Here is a 19374-nt window from a genome sequence, read left to right on the forward strand (position 1 = left end):
TTTTCCTCTCTCTCTTTCTCTGTCTCTCTCTATGTATTTCTCTCTTCTCTCTCTCTCTTCTCTCTCTCTCTCTCTCTCTCTCTCTCTCTCTCTCTCTCTCTCTCTCTCCCTCTTTATGTGTGTGTGTGTGTGTATGTGTGTCTGCCTGTCTCTATGTATTTTTTTTTCTTTTTTCTTTTTCGGAGCTGGGGATCAAACCCAGGGCCTTGCGCTTGCTAGGCAAGCGCTCCACCACTGAGCTAAATCCCCAACCCCCTCTATGTATTTCTCTCCTCTCTCTCTCTCTCTCTCTCTCTCTCTCTCTCTGTGTGTGTGTATGTGTGTGTGTGTGTCTGTCTGTCTCTATATATGTCTCTCCTCTCTCTCTCTCTCTCTCTCTCTCTCTCTCTCTCTCTCTCTCTCTCTCCCCCTCCCTCCAAATTCACCCTTTGAAACACGCAGAAGCCCATTGAAGATTAAGACGACAAACAAGCTTAAAACATGTCGTAACGGCATTCACAAAGTCACAGGTGTAGGCAGGTCAAAGTGGTATCTTGTTCTCCTAAATATTTCAACAGATAAACACACTCGTGATTGTGCTATCTGTTCAAAAGCTGACTTTGAACTCTCCGCCAGCATCTCCCACTTGGGTTTTCTGAAACCTACTGAGGGGCCAGCCAGGCAGATAAGGGGTCTGAGTGGTCTCGGCTGCTGACCAAAGCCTTTCATCTCACCTGGGCTGTGTGTGTACACAGCCATTTGCTTAGCCTGAGGACCTTTCTAAAATCCTCCCATTTGTTAGCCCCTAACACCTGATCTGCAAATAAGTCACGGAAGAATGCAGATCTCAGCCGCAGCGAGGGCACTTTACCTCACTGCTTCTCACTGCACACCACCTCTCTGGGCCACCTCTTCCTTTTTCTACATTCCTTTTACTGCCTCCCCCCACCCCCGTTCCACCTCAGCCCCTCCCTTCAGCCACTTGCAAATAATTTCAAAATAAATTATAAAATAGACAAATAAAATAGATTGGCTATATTTCACATGGTCCGGAAAGGAGCCCAACTCCTGACACATGCTTGTAAACCAAGCACTTCGGAGGTAGAGGCAGGAAGATCAGCTGTTCATGTTATGTAAGAAGTTTGAGGTCAGCCTGGGCTACATAAAACCCTGTCACAATAAAAGAAAAAGGAAAGAGAAGCAAGACTGGAGGTAGAGAACACAGCATACCTGGAATTGAACTCTAGCGTGGTGCTTCCTGGTGGTGTGACCTTAGACCATTATGCCTCTCTGTGACTCAGTCTTCTCACCAGTAAAATGGGACAGCAGGAGCATCCACCACGTGACACCATGGCAAGGATTACATGTAGATTAGATGAAGAACCTGAAACCGTATTTGGCCGTGTGGTATAGACAAAGTCGTATCCAGAATCTCTAGGATGGAGTGACTCTTATGCAGGAAGCCCTGCTGAGGGCAGTTCTGGGGCAGTTACCATAACTGTTGAAGGATTTGGATTCCATTGTGTGGGAACAGCATCCTATGACAAGCACAGTGTCCTTTGCAGACAGGGTCTCTCACAGTCGCATCTAATTATCTGATTGTTAGAAGATGGGAACAGAAGTGCATACCTGGACAGTATGTGGCCAAGATTAGGTATGAGGAATGTGGAAGGCCCTAAAGGCCCTGTTAACATCGACCCTTGGTCATGGAATCACAGTATGGTCCTTTCTCTACCACAGGAGATAAGGAAAGTGAGAGAAACACCTGAGAAAATAGCACCAGCTATGATGGTTTCTATATGCATGGCCCAGGGAGTGGCACTATTAGGAGGTGTGGCCCTGATGGAGTAGCTCTTCTTAGCTGCCTGGAAGCCAGTATTCTGCTAGCAGCCTTCAGATGAGGATGTAGAACTCTTAGCTCCTCCTGCACCACGCCACGTTAACACCTTGATGATACTGGACTGAACCTCCTAACCGGTAAGCCAGCCCCAATTAAATGTTGTCCCTATAAGAGTTGCCTTGGTCATGGTATCTTCTCAGAGCAGTAAAACCGTAACTAAGACACTAAGATTCTCTCCTTGTGAGAGGCTGGTTCATCCCCTAACTTGGTTTCTACTGGTTTTTCAAATGACAAATAGAACAGCACAACTATCCAGGCAGCCAAGTTGGCTTTGGGGATGATCATGTGTCCTAGGGAAGGTGGTGAATGTTTGAAATTCTCCGTAAGGTGGTTTTTCCAGCTGGGGAAGTTACCCGGAAGTGAGGAGATGTTCCATGGAAGCTGAGGCAGGGGTGGGGCTGTTTGTGGTCTGGGCTGTGCCCCACCAGGATCTGGTTTACAGCAGCCTTTTTTGTTGGTTTTGTTTTCTGGCATTTTTTAGTCACAAAGATACACATCTAAGCAAATCAACTTAAAGAAGGGATTGACTTGGGTTCAGTTTTCTGAGGTTCTGGCCTGTGGTCTCTTGGCTCCTTTGTTCTGGGACAGTGAGTGATCACATAGAGCAACATGGGAGAGAAGGAACTATGAGAAGGCCTGGCAGACATGATAGACTTTGATTCCAGTAGCCTATATCCCCTCAATCAGTCTCCATTCAGCTATAAATCCATCAATAGTTGAAAAATTCAGAGCTCTTATGACCCAGTCACTTTTTCAAAGCCAGCAGCTAAACCCTTAAGTCATGAGTTTTGGAAGGACATTTCACACACAAGCCACAACAGGCTTCACCTGAACATTGATGACAAGCCAAAACCATTCTGGTACTTTTGGCTAGAATGTAAGATTGGGTCTGATTATTATTCATTGTCTACTTATGGGGAAACAGAGACCATGAGAAGTTAGTTTACTGAAATGTCCCTCGGAGGTTCATAATTTGAATACTTGCTCCCCCCTGGCACCTCTATTTAGGAAGGCTGTGGTGGGACCTTGCTGACCTGAGGTAGGTTGCGTCTATCCTGTGGCACTCTCTCTGCTTCCTGGCCTGCTGTGAAGTGAACAACTTCTACTATGTACTTCCTTTGCTGTGAACACACATCTACATAAATCAAAGACCTTTTGACATTTATTTTTGTTTTTAATTATGTGTGTGTGTGCACATGGGGATGTGGATGTGTGCACATGAACATGGGTGGTAGCACCAGTTTATCTTGGAGCTAGAGTTAACACAGTTGTAAACAAAGCTTGTCCTGAAGGCCCCCACTGCTTTGTTCCTGTCTTAGTTAGGGTTTTACTTCTGTGAACAGACACCATAACCAAGGCAAGTCTTCTAAAGAATAACATTTAAATAGGCCCAGTTTACAGGTTCAGAGGTTCAGTTCAGTATCATCAAGGTAGGAACATGGCAGCATCCAGGCAGGAATGATGTAGGAGGAGGTGAGAGTTCTACATCTTCATCTGAAGGCTGCTAGCAGAATCCTGGCTTTCAGGCAGCTAGGATGAGGGTTTTAAACCCACACCCACAAGACCACACCTTCTAAAAATGCCACCTCTAGGCCAAGCACATTCAAACCATGACAGTCCCAAAGCCACAAACAGCAGCCAAAGAAAGTTATATTCTCCTACTTTTAAAAAGTGCCATTAGGGAGGCTGGAGAGATGGCTTAGTAAGCACTGACTATTCTTCCAGAGGTCCTGAGTTCAAATCCCAGCAACCACATGGTGGCTCACAACCATCTGTAATGAGATCTGATGCCCTCTTCTGGTGTGTCTGAAGACAGCTACAGTGTACTCATATACATTAAATAAATAAATAAATCTTTTTTTTTAAGGTGCCATTCCATACCGCCATTTACAAATTAAGAGGTTTTATATTGAATTCTAAACTTAGGATTGAAAATGTCAAATTGGAATATTTGGCAAATGTCCATATGAATTACCTCTGAGTGACAACCGTCTTGGGCTTAGGTGGCAACTGTCCTTTAGGAAAGACAAATACATTCCAAGTCTCCGTAGACCCACCCCTCCTTATTGTCCAGTTACTCACTGACCTTCCTTTCTGCTCCTGTAAGATGTTTGAATCCAAGATGTCTGACCCCACTCTAGTGATGCTCTCATACCTTATATGATCTTGTCCTTTTAGAGTGTCATGAGACCACACTTGGGGTTGTCTTTGCTTAAGAGGGTACCACCTTTCCCTGACCCACCTGGCCTCCAGGGATCAAGAATCTAACAGAAGTTGATCATCTTACTTCATGCCAAAACCTTCAATAACTCCTACTAAACCCATTTTATTTATTTCACCTGATCTCCAAAGAGCCCAGACTCATTACAAAACCTGGTGAGGCTTCTTACCCCTCACCTCTTCAGGGAGATCAGCCAAGCTGATCAATAGACCCATGCTTTAATCTCTCTTAGACAGCTGAAGCTGTGTATGTGGGGAGTGGGGGGAGGTTAAAACGCATGGTTGTGATTCCTTTTGCCTTGAGGAACCGACGATGTTGCTTCAGTCTTGGCTCGGTTGAAACTTGATGCAGACATCACTGTTAAATGGGTCAGGCTGAGGAGAGAGCCAGCGGTTGGCCACGTTTGTGCAAACGTTGGTCTTTTTGTTTTTGCCAGAGGTTAAAAAAAAAAATTCTAATTTCTATCAGTCTAAATTGAGTTGGGGAACATTATCAGCTGGAAGGACCCTTCTGATTTGACAGGCCCCACTGTATAATGATTAATTACTTCTCAGCTTCATTGGACTTTTCTAATTTCTTTTTGCCACTGGCTGGAGGCACTGTGCGATAAGTACTGCTCTTATTATTTCGTGCAAAGGGAAATGTCTATTATGCTCTGTCGTACAAGCGTACGGGATGAAAAGGCGATTGGTCAGGACCCTTGATTTTGGCTTCTCGGCTTCCCTCACTTGCCTTAAGATGGAGGTGACCACACATGGCTTCCTGTCAAAATAAGAAGATAAAAAATTGTGCACTGTATCAGAACACTTGACATTTTGAAATTTGTATAATGATTTCCTGGCAGTTAATCCTTCAGCTCGCCACAACTTCTGTTCCAAATGCAAACACAACTGAAATGCCGTCCTGTAGCATACGCGGTACTGTTCATTTCTCTTCATCAGCTCTTCTGTTTGGCTATAAGTTGAACGTGGGCTTGCCTTGTTATGTTGGAAGCTCAGATGAGATAGCGACAACTGTTGTTATTACTGTTGCTCATAAGTAACCGTACTTGAATGTGTTCTTTGTGACTGGGATTGTGGAAAGGTGGGCAAGAGCATCTCCTATTAGCTCAGGACTGTTGACATAATGCGGGCTGGCTGCCACCTTAGGATGATCACAGGTGTCACTGTGACGGTCAGCTGACACTCTGTGCAGCTGTTTGAATTCCTGGACAAGAGACACCCAGCCACACAAAGTATCCCACTCAGGCCGTGCCCTCTGCCTGCTAACCCTGAGAGCTGGGCTGGTAGTGAACTTGGCATTGGGAGTTGCCTGCTGAGAAAATCGGGAATGCACGGTCACTTCTTTGGCTGCTGAGGACACGGTGACCTCACCTCAGAGAAGGACAGGCTCAGGGCCGCAGCTCAGATCCCAGAGTCCTTGTCACACCTGCACCGTACTTGAGGATTCTGCTAGCCTCCACTGCTGTCCTTCAGGAGGATGAGGAAGGGAAAGCCAGTTATCGTCTCTGTGTTCATCGTGTGATTAACTAGCATTTAATAATGTGCACCTACTTTGTGTCGTGTACTCTGTCAAGGCTTCATGTCCACTGTCCCATATAACCTTGGCAGCTCACTTGATGTCAAACCTGTTGTGTGTTCATTTTACAGATAAGAACATCTGGGCATCTGAACTATGTGACTCGATCATGATCACACACAGCTAGAAAAAGACAGTGGTGGCAAGGATTCTTTAAGCTTCTCTGCTGTACTTGTCTCCCCTAACCCCTCTCCCTTTTTCTTGTTCCCCCTTAAAAAAAAATTGGTGTCCTAGTGACTGAACTCAGGATTTCATGCATGCCAGAGAAATGCTATACCAACCCTCTTTCTACCTTTTACCTTGAGACAGGGTCTTGCTAAGTTGCCCAAGCTACCCTTGAATTCATGATCATCCCGTCTCAGCATCCAAAGTAGCTCAAGGTTCCAGGCTCAAGTACTGAGTACTGCTTACTGTCTCCTACATCTACATCAGCGGTTTTCCTTTTGTACCAACTGCCTGGTGGCAAGGAACGGATAGATCTACAAAGTCTGAGACTAGCTCGCTCTTTATACGGAATTCCGGGCCAGCCAGGGCTACTATAGTGAGACATCAGCAGGGTGGGGGTGGGGTAGTAACACCAAAGAACACATTTTTCCCTTGCCTATGTCTTATTTGTTCCATCAGAACTAATCACTGGCTACCTACAATGTGTCAAATACATCGCTGAGTTCTACAGAACCCCAGATTAAAGTTCCAGTATTTTCACCTTCCAGAGGTGCAGAATAGTGTCACTGAAGAAATAACTAAGACATTAAAACACAAAGCAAGACACAATATGACCAATGCCCTCCATGCATATGATCATGTGAGCAAAGAGGAGTGCTTCAAGAAAGGTGACATTTGACCTGAGTCTGGGAGGGCTGAGGACTGATGAAGGCTAGCCCAGCCTGTGTGCCAGTTCCTGAGAGAACCAACAACTGAGGGGAGGTGGCTGGGGTCCTTCCATGATGAAACACGCTGCTGAGTTTAACTCTAATGAAATGTGTTTGTCGTTTACAGTACTGGGATCGAACCCATGGCCTTCCACACTCCAGGATAGCACTCCGCCACTGAACTCGACCCTCAGCCATCTAATCCAACCTCTACTTCTCCCACCAAGTTGTTTCCTTGTCTGAGCCTCAGTCTCCTTATTTTTACAGTGCGGCCATTGACCTTTGACTGATACCTGGACAACCGGCAGGAGCTGGCTTGTTGGATGTGCTTTCTCTGTACTCCCTAGGGCAGGGAGTGACCACACAAGGCCTCACCCTAAGTTCAGGCTATCTCTGAGTCTGCTCAGCCTCCCAAGTGTTGGGATTACAGGTGTGTGCTCACTCAGATGTGTAGCTCTGAACACAAGACAGTACCTTCAAGTCCAGCCAGCCAGGTGTGGTGGATGGTGACAGGGAGGCCCCCCCTCCATGGTCAAGAAAGACCGACTGTTATCCAATTCCCCAAACTGGCCATTACCCACTACTACCACATGCTCAGCACTCTGGCTGAGTACACCTGGTCACTTCTCCAGTTTTTGTGGCTGACTCATGCTGTGTGTGTGTGTGTGTGTGTGTGTGTGTGTGTGTGTGTGTGTGTGTGTGTGTGTTGCTGTTGTTGATGGTGGTGGTAATGGTGATGGTGATGATGATGGTGATGGTGATAGTGGTGATGAGAGTGGTGGTAGTGATGGTGGTGGTGGTGATGGTGATGATGAGGGAGGGCATATACTTCAACCCATAATCCTAACATGAGCGAGAAAACAAAATCTAGACCAAAAAACATGATACATGCTGGTTTCATGCTGAATCGAAGAGTGTCTTTCTGTTTTGTAGGTGAGAAAAAGTGTGCACATCCTAAAAGAATTTAGCTTCACACATTCAGTGTTCATGTTAGCATCTGAGTTTGCCTCCTGGGCTTTGTGTCTCTACAGCTTGGCCTTGAATTCTAAGCAATTGTATTGACAAGTCCTGGAGTAGGACCTGGGGAGACAGGTCAGTGGTTAAGCACCAGTTGCTCTTCCAGAGGCCCTGTGTTCGATTCCTAGCCATCCACATGATGCCTCACAGTGGTCTGTAACTCCTCCTGTAGGGAATCTGAAACCTCCTTTATCTGCACAGGCTCCAGGGACTGGTGCACTTCCAAGAGCCCAGTTCGTTCAGTACCTCAGGCTTGGCAGGAATATTTCTTGTCCCCAAGACCACCTTCAAAGGTTACCCTTTAACTTGATGCTTCTGCGGCTTTCACGGCCTCCAGACACCAAATGGTCTTTCTCCAGCGCCCATTGGGACAGTCATCTGCCCCTGCTCCACATGAGTCCAAGAAGAAAGGCCCTTGTCAGCCTTCAGGATGGCCTCTGGTGTCATGGGTACTCTGAGGAAGTAGACCATAGGGAATTATATCTTATTACCAGCTGGGAGACATGACTTTATGATCAATTCCCTTCCTAGGTATGTTGGTATGTAGCCAGCTCCTGATTTAAGGCTCAGTCATGTGACTTGTTTTAGTCAAGAAACTGTCAGCAAGCCATCAGGTGAGCAGAATCCCACACAGCCCAGTTCTTCTCTCCCATGTAAATACCTGGTCCAACCTGTGCTAAGATGAGTTTTATGGAGCAGACCTGAGTTAACCTAGCTGTCCTAGCCAAGGCTGTGCTAGAAGAGCTGCAGCCTCTGATCCTGATTCAGAGATAACCAGTCAAGATCAGGAAAGTTCTAGACCACCTGCATCTGACCCCAGACTCCAGCTGGGGACCACCCAAGACCAGAGGCAGCAGTGGGGCAACCTATAGAATTCAGAAGCTGAGGAGGTGCTCATTGCTTGGGCTTGAGAATGGCTCACCGTGCAGAATTCTGCTGGCCACAGATGTTGGCACAACAGCCCCTTGCCTCCAGAGGCTCATCCCCAGAGCAGTTTAGTGTTTGATGTATTTTAGATGTGGATTTTGACTTGGCTTCCTAACTTTTCACCACCATTTTATTTCTTTTTTTTTTTTCTTTTCTTTTCTTTTTTTTTTTTTTTTTTTTTTTGCTTCTTTTTTTTCGGAGCTGGGGACCGAACCAGGGCCTTGCGCTTCCTAGGCACGCGCTCTACCACTGAGCTAAATCCCCAACCCCCCGCCATTTTATTTCTTAAGGTGTCCGTTTCCTCGGCTGTAAGAGGGATAAGAATCGTGAGCCAGTGCCTGCTTCATAGAGTTCCTGTGGCACAGTGATCCGTTTTCACCTACTGGCTGTAGTTACTCTGTGAGGGGACTGCTCACTGCTATGGGAAAAGACGAAGACTCTCCCAAGATGTTGAACTGCAGCAACTGATGTGAGCCTCGTCCTTTCACTTCTTTCTATCAGTTTTTCACCGTCTCGGGAGAGTTTTCCTCTTTCCCATAGCAATCCCTTTAACCTGTACTGTGCTCTACAAAGCTAGAACACATGCTTGCAGAATTTCCCTCTGGCATGAAGCCATGGGCCCCTCCACTTTCATCTTCACATTTATATATGCTTGACATTGTGCTTAGAAAACATCACCAACGACATCCTAGAAGACAACCTTTAATACCCAGAGGTGCTGGTCACCCTGGTAGAGTGAGGAACAGCCTGTCCTAAAGTGTGTACTAAGATTCTACAAAACACTCTCTAAATGAACAATTAAACAAATGCGTACAAGTCAATAGGTAGGATGATCTATAGATGACTGAACTTGACAAATCCTGAGCCCAAACCAAACTCGGGACAATGAGTAGGAACGGGCATGATTTGTTCTTGAGAGTCTTTTAACTGTAAACCTCTCAGTTTTGAGTGTTTTACAGACCTACTAGGCTACAGAAGATCCCTTCAGGAGATAGGATGTTGCTGCTATGTTGGAAATAAGGCAGGAAGTGCAGATGAAACAGCCCCTTCAGCAGGAATTGCTCTCTGCTATGGAGGGCGGGGGCAGGCACAGGTGGAACCCCACACACTCTTTCCTCTGTTCTCTTAGCTCCTTTGTTCGGGACCCTCTTCACTTTTCTGTTTATTCTGCTGGCCACAAGAGCCAAAAGTTAGAGCCGTCTTGCTTTGTTTTATTTCCTGTGCGTGGAGTGCACTGGGCAGCCAGTAGTGGACAATTCCTTATTCCTTCATCATAGTGGAACACACAGGAGGGAAGCAGCATCCTCTTTGTGCCTGAGTAAGGCTATGGAGCTCGAGACGTTATTACCCCTTCATCGCCACTCCAATCAGATGAGGTTTAAATGGAATTCTGTCAGGGTCACAGACAAGGTTCCTTTTTTTTTTTTCTAACAGGCACACAAGATACCATTACATTTCATCTTGGGACAATTGTTCTCTGGCAAAGTGTGTTATTTTCCAGCAGGTAACCCCTACCCAGCTGTGGATTTTCCATGTTCAACATCAGCCACTACAACCAGAGAGCAACCAACTGTGTTATTGACAATGTTTTAATTACAATACAGAAAAGATACAAGGCTACATTATCTGGCTGTTGGGCATTTGTATATATTTAAGAAAACTGAAGAGTTCATTCCAGCACCCGGCATCTATATGTTCTGCTAATTCTGAAGATTCCAGGGTATCTCTGGGATTGCCTGAGATGAAAAAAACAACATTCATGGAAGTGATGGTCTCAGGCAACACAATGAATGAAATTCGAGGCTCTTAGAATTGTGGGCTTGCGCCAACGTTAGCGTGAAACCTAATCGTTGCACGGCTTTGTTCTTTTTCTATCGAGCGAGCGTTGTTACCAGGCAAGCTAATCTAGGCTTCGGGACAGAGCAGTCCTGTGCATCTGAACAGGCAGCCGCTTTTGAAGTCCCACGATTCCTTCTGCTTGCTAATTCTTCCATTTGTTTGATTTTTGGTACAAAGAAAATGAAAGAATATGATGAGATTATGGCATTTTAAGTCAATATTTATTAAAAAATCAATCTAGATGAAAATCTGCCCATCCCTCTAATTAGACGAGGCAACTTGAGGTTGATTTTTAATTGCAAAAGTAATTACACGGAGCAGATAGCCAGTGACATTTGATTATGTAGGTGATTGATTAAAAAGCCGAGCTCACCGAGCAGATTGTCAGCCAGGGGATCCAGACAAAAGAGCAAATTAAAAAAGTTGTCCTGTTAGTAATCACCAAATTCAAGGATGAAATTACAGAGCCAAACACCTCCGTGGCCCCAGCTCTCATCGCTCGCCCCACGCATTCACTCCAATGCCTGATAAAGAAATGGATTAGTGTGAAATTAATTGAAGGGGGGGAAAACTGGGGACTAGATTCAAGGCTGAGAATAAGGCTTTTAACAAGTTGAAACAAATTTCTCCAGTTTTATAATATAACCTGTGTGTGTGTGTGTGTGTGTGTGTGTGTGTGTGTGTGACAGACAGAGAGAGAGAGAGAGAGAGAGAGAGAGAGAGAGAGAGAGAGAGAGAGAGAGAGAAAGGTTCCCATAAAGGACCTTTTCAGAATGTTTGATGGTATTAATTTATCTATTAAGAGAAAAGACGAGGAGGGGGGAAAAATCCCGCTTTCTATCAGAATAGGATATTAAGATGTCTTGCTTGTTATTCGTTTCATTATAGCATGAAAGCCTTGGGAACAGGCTGTACACTTGGCAAGAGGGACCCCTGGATTTGTCAACAGCCCTGCATGACATATTGGGTGGAATAATGAAGGGTTTTCCCCATCCTCAGGACTCTAGTGGAGTCCACTTGAGGACATTGCAGATGAAAGTAGAATGGGTCTATATTGGTACAGTCCTCAAGAGAGCAAAGTCTGCTTTATAGCAACACTCCCGGGGAAACTGAGGCAGGCTTGCCCAATGCAACTTCAGCAACACTGAGAGTTCTCGCTGAGCCACTCATGCTGGCACGGATGGACAGGCTGTAACGAAATAAAACAAGAGATAAGACCCGAATTACCGCCTCCATCCAGCCCCTGCTTAGTCAGCAGATGCCGTCCACATAGGGCTCTGGATGGGCATGTGCTCCTCACTGCCCTCCAGGGCAGCTGATATCAGCTGTTTTTAGGTTCAGAGTCTGTGTGTGTGCCCGGGAGATGTGTTCCAACAGACAGGTGTTAGGGTGCTTGTGCCTGGTCTGGCTTACCCAGACCTTTCCTTGAGATTGGTAATTTGCAAAGGAAAAAAGAAAGAAAAGGAAAGAAGGAAGGAGGCAAGAAAGAAAGGAGAGAGAGAGAGAGAGAGAGAGAGAGAGAGAGAGAGAGAGAGAGAGAGATCTTCATTATTCCTCCAGCACACATTTTTTGGCAAAGCAAAGGAATTCGGTCCAAAGTTTGCATCAAGGGCAATTGCAACCTGTAACCTAGGCAACTTTGCTCTAAGTCTTGCATCTTAGAAACCATGTATCATGTACACTAGCAACCATGGATGAGGGCATTAAGAGCAAGGCTTTCCTAAACGCCCACTGTAGGAAGATCCTGAGCAACTTCCACCTAAGAAATGGGGTAAAGTCAGGTGCAGCATTCAGCGGCCCGCTGTATTCTCACCAGCACTTCACCATCACGCAGGCAGCCAGACACGAAAGAGTATGAACTGACATTTCCATGCCCATAAAGTCCAGACTCAAGAAAATAAAACCCTACCATTTGGGAATCGATAGGTAGTGCAGGGGTTGGACTCAGATCAGGGAAAACGTTTAGAGATGCTAGGGTGTTTAGAATGTTCTAGGCGTTATCTCCCATGGTAGTCAAGTTTTCGTCCAACCATCTACATATTGTATTCTTTTTTATTTTTATTTTCAGTACTATGAGTTGAACCCAGGGCTTCCTACATGCAAAGGAGATACTCTATTACTGAGCCACATCCTCAACTCTCATGGTTTTTTCTGCCTTCTGAATGTGGGCAAGTGTTCTCTCTCTCTCTCTCTCTCTCTCTCTCTCTCTCTCTCTCTCTCTCCACACACACACACACACACACACACACACACACACACAGCATGGATGTGGTCATACGTATATACGCACAAGATTCACAGCAAAGACATGCCAATGAATAGGGCTTTCAGTTTCACTACACATGTCCATGTTTCTTCCTCCTTCCCTTCTTTTCTTCTTTTCTTGCCTCTTCTGTTTTGAGACAGTTTCTCTGGGTTGCCCAGGCTGGATTTGAATTTCTGGGTCATGATCCTTCCACCTCAGTGTGTTACCCAGCTGAAATTACACACTAACATAACCAATGTATTTCCTTTACTTTAAAAGGCAAATTTCCATCTTATTTGCTATATGTCTTTCTTTCCTTTAAGATCTGACAATATTAATAAGCAAAATTAAGTTCATTATATCACTATCGATATAATTTTTTTAAAACCCAAGAAATAAAGATTGATTGCTCATGAAATATACATGGTGAAGTTTGAACATCTTCCATGGGTTCGTGTGTTTGAACAGCTGGTTCCCAGCTAAGGACAGGCCTTGGGATTTCTTAGCTTCCTGGTAGCAGACACAGTAGGCCCAGTTGCCTTAGGCTCCTGTCTTCAATATCTTCCCTGCCATGGTGAACTGTATCCTTAAAACTGTGAGCTCAAATAGGCTATTCCTCCCTCATGTTGCTTCTTGTCTGGTATTTAGTGACAGCATCAAGGAAAGTAACTAATACACGGCTCTAGCAAGAATGGAGCCAAGGCAGGGAAATGAGCAGGAAAGCTCCCAGGGAAGGCGACATTTGACCAGACGCTTAGTAGGAAATAGGATTTCATCAATACACACAAAAAGGGACGAGTCATCCAAGAGGAAGATAATGTAACACCAAGACACTTTCTCGTCTGTAAAGTGAACCACTTTTCCGTATATTTCTATTACCTAACAGACCAGAAAATATGGTGACCTTAGATAACAGTTAAAGAGTGGCCTTAAGGGGTTGGGGATTTAGCTCAATGGTAGAGCGCTTGCCTAGCAAGCGCAAGGCCCTGGGTTCAGTCCTCAGCTCCGAAAAAATATATAATAAATAAATACAAATAAAAAGAGCGGGCCTAAGCCAGAAGCTTGATGTGAGAAGGGGAGGTAGGGTCAGGGGACAAGGAGACACAAGCCACTCTGTCTATACTTCTCCAAATGCTATGACAGTGCCAATGCCAGCATGTGCCTTGTGGCGATCCAAAGTGGAGGAGGGCATCTCTTAGCTAGACACAGTTGGAGGCCTCCCTTCCTCTTTGTGACCGACAGTATCAGAACCAGCTCGTGTCTCTTCATCTGGCACTGATTATTCCACAAACACTCCCCACTCAGGTGCTGTTAACATGTGAACTTGGGGTCCTATCAAGATGACCTGGTCAGTACAGGTGTTGCTACCAACTCTGATGACCTGAGTTTGACCCCCTGAAATCTGAGAAAAGGTAGAGACTCCACAAAATTATCTCTGACCTTCATATACGTCCATCCCTTAAACGAGCTTGGGGCATTAAGTTTCCGACATAGGAACTTTTGAAGGACACATGCAAACAAACCACAGTCAATTGCCACCTCGACTTCATGAGGAGTCTTGGAGTTAATGTAGTTAAGATATGCAAGTCAGTGCTGGCCAAGACAAAGCTTAATAACTCCATAAACTCTTCCTATAACACGTATCATTGTTGTCGCTGCTGTTAATCACTTTGTATAGGAATACTGGTATATGTGATGTCCTTTCACTGCACTCTTAGAAGCCGAGCTAGGACTCTAGTTCTGACATACTCCACAGGTGAGCAGAGCTCCTGGAGATCTATCTTCACTCCGTTGCCTCCGAAGGAACAGTCCCTGAGGTCAAGAGAGGTAGAAGAATGTTTTCTGCTTGTATGAGGAGCTTAGGAACAGAGCTACTTGTCTCTGATAGGCACTGTGAGGTGACCCTGTCCTAACCACACTCCCTATCCTTCAGTCAGAAGCACTGTGGTGAAACTGAGCTCACCAGACATCTTGGAGCATCTTCCCAACAGCCTTTCACCCAGTGTCAGGTTGACTTCTAGGTGCGATGGCTATTCCTGGTTGTCAACTTGAGTACATCTGGAATGAGCTACAATTCAGAGATAGAGGGCACATCTGGGATTCAGACCTTGTGGTTGAAAGACACAGGTTTCTCACCTGAATCATGTCATAGGATGACAAGTGCTTTTGAGAGAGATCTTGAGGCGTAGTGACCATGAAAAGCTTAAGCCCAGGTAAAGTAGCACACGCCTTTAATCCCAGGAGACTGAGGCAAGCAGACCTCCGAGTTCAAGTGTAGCCTAGGACAGAATGAGTTCCAAATCCAGGTGTGGGGGTGCACACCTTTAATCTGGGCCACACCTTCTGCTGGAGGACATAAGGACATTGGAAGAAGGAAGACTCACTCTTCTTTGCCTGCTTGCACTTACGTGCCAGCACATCTGTTGAAACTACTTCTTCAGGATTCCAGCTGAAGCAACTAGTTCATGAGACTGAACAACTACTAGACTCTTGGGCTTCCCACTCACAGCTGCCTGTTGTTGGGTTAGTTACACAGGAGGTTGTGAGTCATTCCCCTTAACATACGGAGACGTTCCACAAGTTCTGTTTCTCCAGAGAACCCTGACTAATATACCAGGCAACAAGAGGAAAATAAAGCCCAGAGAAGGCCAAGCCAGCCTCCAGCTCACCCTTATCTGCCACAAGACAAATTGTTCAGCCCTTCACCACTAACCCCAAGTGTGGCAAGTTGGTGGTAAAAATGTCTCCAGTTTCCAATATTTCTCTGGGAACACCTCATTTGGGATGGGATTGCCATTTCACGCATCTAGAGGTGGAAACCATTTTTTTTTCCTCACGAAAATCAATATGAGCTTGCTTGACAAAGTACCACAGACTGGATAACGTAACGAATGGACATTTATTCTTCGCCTGCTGCAGAGGCTACACATCTCTTTGGATCGGAGGTGGCTGCCTTACCATGTCTTCCATGGTCATCCCTCTGTCTTGATTTCCTCTTCTCTGAAAGACATCAACAATATGGGATTGGAGCCACCCTCATGACCTCGTCATATCTTGCTTATCCCTTGAAAGCCACATCTTCCCTATTCTGATGACCTGGGGGTTGGGACTTCATTATATGAAGACTAGCTTTGGCCAGCAGAGAGTAGCGTAAGAGGCAGTGCCAACTCTGGGCTGGGCTCAGGTCTCACGAAATCCCATGCTCCTGTTCTCAGACCCTTCCCTGGACAAGCCTAGACCAGCCTTCTGCTCACACAGAGTAGGGAGGAGGGATCCTACTCACCCGGTAGCTATCTTCCAGAAGAGGCTTACATAGTTTTAATGTTTATATCTTTTGAAAGAACTAGGTTTGTTTTTATCTTTCTCTATTAGTTTTATTTTCCTAACTTGTTGATTTTTATTTTTATCCTTTTTTTTTGTTTGTTCGTTTTATCCCACACCCATACTGTCACTCCCAACCTCAACCCCATACCCACAACCTCATTCCAGATGCTGGGGACTGAAACCAGGGCTCATGCTTGCTGAGTAAGAACTCTACCACTTAACTACAGCCTTAGGTTTCTGGTTTCTTTTTTTATAATTTTTTAAATGATTTTTTAATTTAACTATATGTATTTATTTTCATGAATATAGGTGTCCGTTATTATTTTTCTTTTATGAGACAATGCAACTATGATTAGAGAGCAAATGTAGAATATTAGATGTTCATAATGAAAAGAAGAAGAAGAAGGAAATCTAAATGTGTACTTAGAACAGAGATTGAGTCCGGTGGTGATGGTGCACACCTTTAATCCCAGCACTCAGGAGGTAGAGGCTGGTGGAGCTCCTGGAACTAAACTTTCAGGACTTGTGAGTCACCTGATTGATGTAGGTGCCTAGAAATCACTCCGGTTCTCTGAAAGGGCATCAAATGCTCTTAACCACTGAGCTACCTTGTCCCTAGATCAGTCTCTGCTTTCTTTCATTCATTCTTTATTTTTCTTTTCTTTCTTCCTTCCTTTCTTCCTTCCTCCCTTTCTTTGTTTTCTTTGTTTTTTGTTTTTTTGAGACAGGATTTCTTTTTTTGTTTTGTTTTGTCTTTTTTTTTTATTGGATATATTTCTTTATTCACATTTCAAATGTTATTCCCTTTCCTGGTTTCCTGTCCATAAGCCCCCTATCCCCCCCTTCCCTTCTTCTATAAGGGTGTTCCCCTCCCCATCCACCCCTCCTTTCCGTCCTCCCCCCATATTTCCTTGCACTGGGGGTCCACCCTTGGCAGGACCAAGGGCTTCTCCTTCCACTGGTGCCCAACAAGGCCATCCTCTGCTACATATGCAGTTGGAGCCAGCCCTGGCTATCCTGGAATTAGTTCTGTAGACCAGGCTAGCACCATCACCACCATTTAGATTTCCTTCTTTTTTTCATTATGAACATCTAATACTCTACATTTCCTCTCTAATAATGCTTTGTCTTGTATAGTAATAATAATAATAATAATAATAATAATAATAATAATAATAAATCTCACCAAACAAACAAAACAAAAGTATTTCCCAGTTTGTCCAGAAATTTCTTCAACACATGGATTAATTAGGATTTTTCATTTCATATTTAGGGTTCAACTGAGAACATAGTGTTTAGTTCTTTCTATCTGTTAGGCTGTGTTTATGCACAGTGATTTGACTTATTTTGACCAATGTTCCATGGGTACTGTCAGTCGGCTATTGATGATCTTTAGTTTGTCTCTAACTTGGCATGTTTCTCTGTCTATAACTTATTATTATAATAACTGGGAAGTAATACTAAATTCTATGAGCTTAGTATGCACAAGGCCCTGGGTTTGATCCTCAGCACAGCAGGAAGAAAAGAAAGAATGGGGGAAGCATAGAGAAAGGGAGGTCGGATGGAAGTGGGGTACAAGTCTCTAGTGAAAGTCCTTTTGGTTCAAATAATGCTCACTCTGTGAGAGGAGGCTCTACTGTCTGTGCACGGGTGCTGAGAATCATGTGACGATTCACTGATCAGCCTGCTATGCCCTTCTCTCTGTATCTAATCATTTTTGTTTTCTTCTCTTGTGCTGCTGTCTATCAAACCAGGGCCGTGTGCATGCTAGGCAAGCTTCCCCCACCCCCACCCCCAAGCTACACACTCAGCCCTTAATTTTCATTTTCTGCTTCACTTAAACCCTTCCACCTGGTTATCTTTCAAGTGAGTTTCTTGTCGACATCATATCATATACTCGGGTCACACCTACTCTGGCATCTGCCATTTAACCGGGTCATTTCAGATGGTGTGCATTTGATGCGATTAGCAATGTCTTTGAATTTAGGTGTACAGCTTGATCCCATCTGTATTATTTACTTTTGTGCCTGTATGAGTTGTTTGTTCTACTTTTTTCTAATTTTTAATCATAGTTTATATATATATATATATATATATATATATATATATATATATATGTATCAATGTGTGTGTGTTTAACTTTTACAGATTTTGCCACTAAAAGTAGAAACCAGAAAGAAACCTAGCCTACCTCCCTCATCATCTATGCTCGTTTCAATACATTTTATATCAACGTGCACGGAAGTCTCCATCAAACGATCTCGACCTTTTTCTTTTCAAAGACTGAACCCGCTCCATTTACATTCTCTTTCACTTTGGCGATGACGGGGATTGAACCCAGGACTTACTGAGTACTAGGCACCTACTCTACCACTCAGCTCCGGCCACTCTTGACCACAGAACACACTTTTAAACAAGTCAAGGGAAGACGAGTATCCACTGTGTTTTCATTCTGCTTACATTTCTCTTTCGTCACTTTTGTTGTTACAGTTTTCTTCCGGGCGCCCTCAATGAGTTTGTGCAATTCGCCTTTCTCTAAGCTAATCAACAACGAACTCTTATTTCGGAAAGGTGTTTTTGTGAGTACATGAGTTGGGATATTTCCAACTCTCTGTGGTATGTCCATCCTATCTGGTAGAAAATTTGGAATCACTCAAATCCCTGACCTCCAACTTCTAGGCAACGGACCATTATGATCCGGCTTGTGCGAAGACATTTCCTTTTGGTCTAGTTTTCAGCAGTGCGCAATTTTTTTTGTTTGTTTTACTTGAGAATTTTTTATTCTTTAAGGATGCATCTTTCCTCCTCTTTTCTCTATCATCCGCATTCCCCTTTGAGACATAGCTGCTGAGATTTCAATTTCACTGGTTGTATTTTTCTATTTTAAATTTGCCGATCCATTCTGTGTTTATTTGACACTGAGTGTTTTGATTTTCATGTATAATGGGAATGTTCACAATTATTGACTAGACTATTGGTATCATTGCTACTTCGTTAGATAGTCCCCACATATTTATTCATATTTCTTTGCATTATGTGTAATTAAACATTGGACCTTGTGTATTCCAGACAACTGCTCAACCACTGACACCCCCCAACACACACACACACACACACACACACACACACACACACACACACACACACACAGAGTTCTCCGACATCTTTTTGGCTCCATATGGTATCTGTTGATTACCTATCAAGTTGAGATTTCCCTGATTACTCATATGCCAGGTAATTCTGGCTGTTTCCATGCATGTTTTGAATATTGCATTGTAAAACAGCAGGTAGGTTACTATGTTTGCCCTATCACATGACTGGACATTATCTTGCTCAGATTGTAGGTCCCAACCTGCCTCCTGTGGACTAGGGGTCTAATGCTAGTTTACTTTTAAGAGACTTCTCAGTGGTAGTTGAGTCTGGACTGCATATACACCATCTAGAGGCCAGTATATGGTCTTGAGAGTATTCT

Source organism: Rattus norvegicus, chromosome 19 (assembly GCF_036323735.1).
Source record: "Rattus norvegicus strain BN/NHsdMcwi chromosome 19, GRCr8, whole genome shotgun sequence".
Classification (NCBI taxonomy): Eukaryota; Metazoa; Chordata; class Mammalia; order Rodentia; family Muridae; genus Rattus; species Rattus norvegicus.